Source organism: Alexandromys fortis, unplaced genomic scaffold, assembly GCF_014885135.2.
Source record: "Alexandromys fortis isolate MF-2015 unplaced genomic scaffold, M_Fortis_MF-2015_v1.1 scaffold_109, whole genome shotgun sequence".
In the NCBI taxonomy this organism is placed as follows: domain Eukaryota; kingdom Metazoa; phylum Chordata; class Mammalia; order Rodentia; family Cricetidae; genus Alexandromys; species Alexandromys fortis.
The window spans coordinates 5,554,382-5,564,822 of NW_026068005.1; positions in this window are offsets into that span (position 1 = coordinate 5,554,382).

Below are 10,441 nucleotides of genomic sequence, written 5' to 3' on the forward strand. Positions count from 1 at the left end.
CTCTGAGATGCCATCTAAAACCTGTCAGAATGGCTAAGATCAAAAATACTGAGGACAGCTTATGTTGGAGACGGTGTGAAGTAAGGGAGCCAATCCTCCACTGGGGGTAGGCATGCAAAGCTGTACAGCCACTTTGGAAATCCATACAGCAACTTCTCATAAATTGGGAATCAATCCACCCCAAAACCCAGTGATACCACTTTTGAGCATATACCCAAAGAACCCTCAATTATCCACATGAAACTTGCTCAGTTACATTCTAATAGCATTATTAGTAATAATCTAGTAGCATTATTAGTAATAACAATAACAATAACCTAAAACAACCGAGATGCCCCTCAGCTGAAGAATGGATAAAGAAAATGTGGTGCATTTATACAATAGAGTACTACTCAGCTGTAAAAAACAAAGACAACATGAGATTTGCAGGCAAATGATGGAACTAGAAAAAAACATCCCAAATGAGGTAACCCAAGCACAGAAAGACAAGCATGGTAGTACTCACTTATAAGTAGATACTAGATATAAAGCAAATGATAACCAAATTGCATTCAATAAATCCAGAGAAGTTAGGTAACAAGAAAGACCCTTTAAGGGACTTAGGGTCAGGCCTGACAACAAGCACTTTCACCCACTGATCCACAGCTGTGACCATAACGAGATACAGTCATCCTTTATGAAACGTATTTTCATAACATATAAACTTGAAAATTGCTATTTGTTTGAATTCATAAGGTTAGTATAAATGTGTTTCAGCTATCCAATTTTTGGATACATCTACACAACAGAAGTCATATTTGGCAAAGAATTCAATCTATGTATATAGTGATGAAGTTGAACACTTGAAAACACGGCATGTACCAGCAGAAATGGAGCAATTTGAGCAGCATACATGGGGATAGGCTATACCATAAGACAAACAAACAAACTAGAGTTGTATCAAAGCTGCAATGCCATTCTGAATTTATAGTTTTTTTTTTAAAGGACAAGAAGAATTAGTTTATTCTGACCCATCCTGAGATGGGGCACATACCCCAAAAAGCTGAGAAACTCTGCATTTTACCAAAATACCAAAAATAAATATATGATAGACAAAAAATAGAGTAAAAAGTTAGATACATAGATGATAAAAGAACAATCAGTCAGATAGATGAGAGATAAATTTATAGTATGGTTGCAGATGACAGGAAGATAGATATGCATATAGTAATCAGAAGATAGGAAGACAGATGTAGATGGGCAGATAGATGTCAAAAAGATATGTGTAATAGATAGGTGATCACAAGATATAATACATAGATAATTAAATATTTACAAAGATTTGTAATAGAAGGAGAAAAATGTAAGTTGTGAGAAGGTGATATGGAAGGAGGGAAGGAGAAAGAGAATGGAAGGGCAGATGAAATAAAATGTGTGGTTGGGATCCCTACTGGTTGAGCTTACTTGAATCTTACCATCTTCTAAAGATCCAAGTTTCTAGGTTTTGATGGAAGTTTAACTTACCAGAGGTCACAACCAATGAATTTGAAATTTTCCATACAAAGTGTCTCCCACTTAGTACAAGAGACAATGTGGATCTGTTAGGGTGAGGATGTGGGTCAAAGAATACCAAGCAAACACCAAAAAAATTCAATTATATTTCTTTATGGAACAGGAACGAGAAGTTCAACCTCAGGTGTGTAACGCAGGAACAAGAGAGAGCGATTTCTGGGCAGACCAGCAGTTTTCTCTGGGTACCCAAAAGGTTATGCCCTAACCTGGTCCAACCTCTTAAAGGTCATTGGCTAATGGAGGATTCCCATCACGGAACTGTTCCATAGCACTGCACAGAGAGAAACACTTACCTATTGCCACTGACAGAAACATTGGTAGACTCAAAGCTCATGCTTCTCCTCCAACTGAAAATATACCTTTAATTATTTGTTTCAGCAGAGAAATAAGTCATGGTTTACAGAGTGTTAATAGGTTTGAATACTGGAGGTAGTATAGTCATCATAAGGGAGTAAATATTGAGAGTGTTTGCATGTGGCCTGATCAAAAGCAAATGTTAACACTTGGAGGCTTAATTACTGCTTTCATTCCTCATACACACATATACACATGGATTTGGGTAGCACTGAGATGTGAAGTTCTATTCTTTTGCTGTCAGGAAACAACTGGTAAATTGGAGCTTAGAGAACTAGAAAATTCTTTTCTACCCCCTGCCACCCACCATCACCACAGCTCTCCCTGCTACCCATTGACCTCCACAGCTCTCCCTGCCACCCTCCCCTGCCACCCATGATCTCCACTGCTCTCCCTGCCACCCACTCTTTTCCCACTGATTTGTTCCATATGTCCTCTTCCCAGCCTCCGTCCTCCCTCACCACCTTTCATTACCTACTCTTCTTCTTTTGAGATTTTTATGTTTTTTTTTTTTCATGTTTACATCTGATTGTACACAGACATGTGTACTTTACTGGCTAGGATGCACAATGAGGGAAAGCATGGAGTTTCTCTTTCTGAGTTTGGGTCACCGTAACTTTATACTTTCCATATGTTTTCATTTTCCTGAAATATTCATGTTTTAAATTTCTTTAGAGCTGAGTAAAGTCCCATTGTTTATACGTAAAGCGTGTTCATGTGTTGATCAGCATCTAGGCTGGTTCTATTTTCTTGTCCTAAAATTTTCACAAGAGTCTATGTAGTCATTGATTAAGAAGCTGGGAAACTATATGTTCTGTTCATTGAGGGAAATATCCCTGTTTCTTCCCCACAAGTGCCATGAGACCTGCTTTAGCTCCCTTGATGCAGTGTGTAAGTCACTCTTACAAAAATAACACATACTATCCCAGGTCACTAGAATGTTCTTAATTTCTACCACCAGTATCTCTTTAATAATACAATTCAATGAGTTTAATCTCACAAGCCAAAATCACATGCCAGAAACACTAGATACTTGAATGTAAATACAGTATTTGGAAAAGGAAGAAAGAGATCCTAGTTCAATGTATAATTAGACTAAAATATTTGACTGGATTTTGTTGCTTTGATGTGTTTTGTTTCTTGGTTTATGTTTTTGAATTTCACTTTGGTTTTTCAGACAGGATCTTAGTATTCCACTATGACAAAGACAACCTTGAACTTCTAATTCTCCTCCCTCCATCTGCTAAATGTTTGGATTAAAGGTGTGCATCACCATTCCTGGTCTATGCAGTGCTAGAGATGAGTGTTCATATGTGCTAGGTAAGCAGTCTACCAACAAAGTTACATCTCCCCAGCTGATTTCTTAGTTTGTAGTTCACTAAAAGTTAAGACTGTAACTTATTAATTTGCTAATTTAATTTATAATATTCCCCAAAGGGCTGCTTTTACCTCTGAAGTTGGACTCATATTTGACCAAGTGATTCTGGTGACTTTAAAACTTTTTGGAAACATCCTCTAGTAACAATAAGTGCAAAGATATATTAAAACTTATAAGGCAGCAACTGTTCACATGTACATGTCTGATAAGCATGCCCGATGCATAAGCACACACACACATTTGTACATAAAAACTGCTCTGATATATAATATTTTATTCAATGTGTAATAGTTTATTTGCATTTCAATTAATCTCATCATTTTATTTCCATTTATTTTATATTAAAATGCCAGTCATGACCCACTACATTAGTTATACAGCACACTAATGAGGTGTCATGTGTTGGGGAAATACTGTTCTGAAAATAATTCTAAGACCCCTGTACCCAGGAATCCCATTAACAATGATAAACATATCATTTGTAGTCATCAATCAAAGGGTAATAACGAGACTTTAGGAATTATTTTTCAGTTTTGAGAATTTATTTCTATTTTAAGTACATGAGTGTTTGCCTGAGTAATACGCATACCAAGTACGAATGAAAGCCAGAAGAAGGTGCTCAATTCTCTGGAGCAGAAGTTAAGGATGGTTGAGAACTATCACATAGGTGCTGGGAAACAAATCCAGGTCCTATGTAAGAGCAGTAAGTACTGACTCATCTCATTAGCACCATAATCATAACTTTTTACATCAAAATAAAATTCTTGCCTATGTCTCTAAGAATATAAATTAATTAAATCTATGAACATAGGTATCAAAAGATTTGAGGTTTGGAATCAGTTGCAAGAAACACCAAGTCACAGAATTGTGTATAGAATATTTTCCTTTTATGTAAAACCAAACAATATAGTTGAGTAAAGGACACACATGTGGTTAAGTAGAAATTTAAGCAATAAAACTAATGTATCCATTTGGATATGACATTCAAGATAGTGGTGATCCTGGAGATAGGTGGTCACATTGAAAAGGGATGATTCTGAAATACTAATATTATTTCCTAAGCAGGGTGATAGGAAGTGTTTCTTCATGTCTGTTTAATAAATTACATTATTGTGATACACTGTATGGTATATTCTACATAATAAAATGGGTTATAATAAAATAATTATAGAGAAATAGCTTTAATAAAATATTCAGAAGAATTGTTATGTAGAAAATTCTGTGAAACTTGGAAAGTCCTGCTGAGGAGAGGGAAGAGGGATTGTAGGAGCCAGGGGGTTCAGGGACATCAAAGAAAACTCCACAGAAACAGCTTGTATGGCTCATGGGAACTCACAGAGTCTAAACCAACAACCAGAGAGCCTGCATGGGACTGACATAGGCCCTCTGAATATCTGTGACAGATGTGTAGCTTTGTCTATTTCTGGTACTCCTGGCAGTGGGAACAGGGATATTCCGGTGCTTTGGCTGTCTCTTGGAAAATATGCATCATGTTGGATTCCCTTGCTCAGCCTGAATACGGGGAGATGTGCTTTTTCTTCCTTTCTTCCTTCCTTCCTTCCTTCCTTCCTTCCTTCCTTCCTTCCTTCCTTCCTTCCTTTCTTCCTTCCTTCCTTTCTTGTTTACTTGCTTTCATCCATTAATTTATTCATCTGTTAATTTATCTATTTGTTTATTTATTTATATTACTCTTGTTAATTATTTATGGATTTTCACATTGTGCATTCTGTTCCCATTTGTCTCCCTGTCCCCTTGCAGCATCTTTCCTTTGCCCTTCCAACCTACCCCCGAAAACCAAAACAAAATTTTAAAGGAAAATGTAGTAAGGAGGCCACTAGTTAGTTCCCGGCTACTTAGCCCTGAAATAATCACACAGAAACTGTATTATTTAAATCACTGTTTGGCCCATTAGCCCTAGCTTCTTATTGGCTAACTCTAACATCTTAATTTAACCCATCTTTATTAATCTGTGCATCAACACAAGGTCATGGCATAACAACAAAGTTTCAGCACATCTGTCTCCTGTGGTGGCTCTATGGCTTCTTCCTGACCACCTCCTTTCTCCCAGTATTCAGTTTAGTTTTCCTCACCTAGCTCTATTCCCCTATAGCTCTCCTATAGGCCAAAAACAGTTCCTTTATAAACCAATGGTATTCCTAGCATATAGAGGGGAATCCCACATCAGGAAAACAAAAGAAACAAGCAAAACGAAGAAACAAAAACAAACAAACAAACAAATAAAAAAAGAAAAATCTTGTCATGGAAGCTGTAGTGTGGCCAGTTAAAACACACTGCTTACTGGTTAGACTGTTCATCTCTATTTGTAGTGATTTCTCTGTCTATTTAACTGAGCATTGATAATGAGCACACAATTGAACACTGTGTCACTGGTCTGGCTTAAGTTCTCTGGTTTCTGTTGCCCCACCTACCACGAATAATGGAGGTGCTTGTTCTTACAGCAGCTTGCTATGCCATACTTTGCTGATTCCCATGGGAAGTCTGCTTTTTTCTGAGCAAATATGGAAGAGGGGTGGATTGAGGGAGGGACAGAGGGGAAGTGGGGGAGAAACTGAGAGGAGAGGAGGACAGGGAGGCTGTAGTGAGATGTAAATATATAGATGAAATAATGGAAAATTATTAGAAAAAAGAAAAATATTACTCTAATTGCTTAAATTATACATATGTGTATATACATTACATGCAAATTAATTTGAAAATATCAACTAGAAAATTGATTTTAGGAATAGAAAATATTACGAGGCATGGTAGCACATGCCTTTAATCCCAGCATTTGGGATGCAGAAGCAGGAAGATTTCAGTGAGTTCAAGGAAAACCTGGTCTACAAAATGAGTTCCTGGACAGCTAGAGCAATCACACAGAGAAACCATGTCTCAAAAAATCAAAAAAATTAATAGAAAATATAATTTATATAGTACCACTGAAGTAGCTGAAGTGTTCTCCTCATGAATGCACAGACACATACAGACATATATGTGAGTAAATGAATACACAAACGTGTGGATACCTATACATGCATACTCATGCACACAAACACACACATGCACATATGAATGATGATGATTGAATGCACAGATCTACATATGCATACAAACACAAAACACAGAAATTTACTCATATCTCCCTGCATACTAATATACACATACACACCCATGCATACCCCACACTTGTTCACACACAGGCACACACAAGCAAGTACTCATACTCATACACACAGGCACATACATTCAAGCATACATATAAACATGCATTCATAAATACATATATGCATTTGAAGACACATATATATGATTGACCCACACATACACCTATTTATGCACAGATATGCCCACATATGCATGCTCACTCCTCAACCTTGTACACACATATACATTTGCAAATATACATATTCATGTGCATTCACAAATGCACATGCAAACATTTATATACATGCATACATGCAAAGACATGTTACACATTTATGCATGTACACATACATGGATATATATATGCACATTTTTTTGGCAGTTCTATCAAGACATCAAAGGAAATTTGGTCAAGATATAAAAACTGTATGATGACAGCTGAAAAACAATAGAAGATTTCCAAACAATGTGTAGCATATATTTGAGAAAATGTATGGGAACATACAGGAAATGTTTTACAAATAATTGTAAGCAAACTCCAGGTCTAAAAGTTGAATATTGTTACTGAGTCACAACCTACAGATTTTCATTCTCTTAAAATATATCAGTTGAGAATTTATTTCTAAACTAATGGTACAGTTTTGCCTGATCTTGAATTTTATTCATGGTTAGACTGATTTTTTGAAGGATGAAATGTACTTTTAGTGATCTCCTTATGGCCTGCCTCGCCTCTCCCTTGCAGCCTGAGCACCACCATGGATAGTGTATTAATGGAAGTGATCATGCCTGTGTTCCAACAATAGTTTAGTTACCAAACAGTGGGATCAGCTAACAAACCCTGCTTATGAGACAAATTAGTCATTGGATAGTCCACTCTGTGAACACCTCATGATCATTTCCTTTAGGTTGCATTTTGCTGAGCTATTTGACTGTGTCTAGTTTTATAGCAATTGGAGCCATGAAACTTAAACTGACTCAACACAAAGTCAATGTGCTATGGTGCAATTGTGTATGAGAAGACTCAGATACACACTGAGGAATCAAGTCACCAAGGATGGTAGTAGACACACGATCACCTTCACTCAGTAATAGAGTTTTTTTTTTTTTTCAAAGCAGGTATTGTGTGGATTACATGTATTAATAGTTAACTATAGATAACAATAATTTTTTATTGTCTCATTAAAGGAAAAAATGAAAGAACTTTCCCTTGGAGTCATTTAACCAAGAGCAAGTACAGATTTGAATTGTCTGATTCATGGTCTTTCATCCTCTATCAGTCAGTTGAGTCTGAATTTGCGTCTGACTGAAAATAGTATTGTGACTCTTTCCCTGCATCTGTGCCATGTGCGTGTTGTGTGTGTGTTTTCTCTACTCTGTTTTTTATTAAATAGTACAGAAAACATTACATGGGGAAGGAATGGGGGTATTTACTGTCTATCATGCTCACTCTGTGTCTCATGGCCTCTCCTCTAACTCCACCCTTCTTCTCTCCACTATTCTCTCTTCCACAAAAGTCCTTCCTAGCCATCTGCTAATCAGCTCATTTATTAGCAATGAGAACACCACATCTCCACAGTGTACAAAAAATTAATCCTTAACAGCTTTCAAAATGATACACATGTATTGTTCTGGGTTAATAACATGTATTAACATACAAGGATATAATATTACATCTATGAATTATTTTAGGATGTAGAATTGATTGCATAGGAAATCCAAGACAAGTAAGACTGGGTGTTACATGTTACATAGTTCTCTTAAATGCATATTAGACAAACAGTTTGAATATGCATCTGTCTTAAGTTACTTTAGAGTGTATTATTGACATTGTCTGTGAGGCCCAATCAGTGTTCCAGTATCTTAGGATGTAGGAGACATTTTCATAATATTTCATTGCCACAATGGTATGATGGTTAATCTTTATTGCTAGCTTAAATGAAATTGCAATCAGCACAGTAACACAGTGTTAGGTATGTCTATGGAGGAGTCTGCAGAAACCTTTAGCAGAAAGAGAAATAACCCACCCTACAGTGAAAACTCTCAAAAGGAGAAAGGAAACTGGGCACCACCATTCATCACTCTTCTTCCTGATCATTGAGGTTATATGACTAGTTGTTTAAGGCCCTTGTCTTCCCCACTATGTTGGAATATTTCTGTGAACTGTGAACCAAAAAGAACTCCTCCTACCTTCAGTCACCTCTGTCTGGAAACCAGTTACTACTACCAAAAGTGGAATTAAGACAGATGTGATATAGATATGAATAATTTGCATTGGTATGGATCTTGGTTTATTGATACAAATTTAAGGTCAATTTTGTTATATGTATATTACTGCTCTTGATTAAGGTATTGTGATTGTGTAGTACATTTTAAAATGTAATGTATAATTAAGAAATATAGGTTAATAGATAATCATCTATAATAATCAAGTTTGTAGTCGTGTTAGATTTTCTAGATGTACAGAGAAGTATTTCAGATGGATAGGGATTCTTCAAATATTTCAGAGAACTTCAGAATATAGCATTTAAAATGTTTAAAAATTTAGGACTTATCATGATAATGAGACACATCTGCTCCTGGCAGCACCAATCTACTTCAAGAAGAAGATGGGCATCAAAGAGGCTTCTTTTTATAGAGTTGGTTATCCATTTGGGCAAGAAACTGCTCTTGCCTGGACTGTTACATAAACTTGACATGCAGGACTCACCAAGCAATGACTGCTGAACTTGTGTGAAGGTGAGACGATCCTTCATGAAAGAGTCTACCAGATATTCTGCAGGACACAGAAGAAAGTTACTAAAAACTGCCAATATAGGCAAAATTGTCTTGAAATTTCCTGCTTCATGAAAATGTCTGCTGGATCCTATCGGCCTGTAGGCTGAAGATGGATGTCGCAATGGTACAGAAGAACGTTGAGTGACTGTTTGATAGTAGTTGTTAATATTGTTTGGAAATCAGATCTTAGTCAGGGTCCTATCATGAAATGGATTCTCCATATCTATAACATATTAAAGACATTTCATTGTCTATCACATTCTCCTATTTTTTTTTTTTTTTGGTTTTTCGAGACAGGGTTTCTCTGTGGTTTTGGAGCCTGTCCTAGAACTAGCTCTTGTAGACCAGGCTGGTCTCGAACTCACAGAGATCCGCATGCCTCTGCCTCCCAAGTGCTGGGATTAAAGGCGTGCGCCACCACCGCCTGGCTCTCCCATTTATATTTTGCAGCCAAGAAGTATATAGTCCATCTCTGCTTTCTTCTCAAGGTCCTGTCATCTTAGGCTTTATGCCTATAGAAAATCTATCTATGGTCTGTTGTAAGTTAACTTTTCTATTTCAAAGATTTTATTTTCATTATGAGTGTCTCTGCATGTTTTCGTAGGTGTAGTTGCTTGTAAATGCAGTGTATGGGAGACCAGAAGGCACTGAACTCCCTGCATTTGAAGTTACACTTGATTGTAAGATTCCTGATTTGGGTGTTGGGAGCCAAACTCAAGTCCCTGCAAAGAACAGTGTCACTGTAAAAAGTTGAGCCATTTCCCCAGCTCAAGTTTCCATAATAGTTTATGTGACGAAGACAAAAATTTACCCTGTATGGTTACTATACTGTGTCTAAAAATATACCCAATTTAGGCTTCTGTTTTGTCTTGTTCATCATGTCCTTTGCTTTACAGAAGCTTTTCAGTTTCAGGAGGTCCCATTTATTAATTGTTTCTCTCAGTCTCTGTGCTACTGGGCTTATATTTAGGATGTAGTCTCCTGTACCAATGCGTTCAAGTGTACTTCCCACTTTCTCTTCTATGAGGTTCAGTGTGGCTGGCTTTATGTTGAGGTCTTTGATCCATTTGGACTTGAGTTTTGTGCATGGTCATAGATATGGATCAATTTTCATTTTTCTACATGTTGATATCCAGCTAAGCACTTAAGCATTTGTTAAATATGCTTTCTTTTTTCAGTTTGATATCTTTTATTTGTCAAAAATCAGGTGTTCAAAAGTGTGTAGATTAATATCTGGGT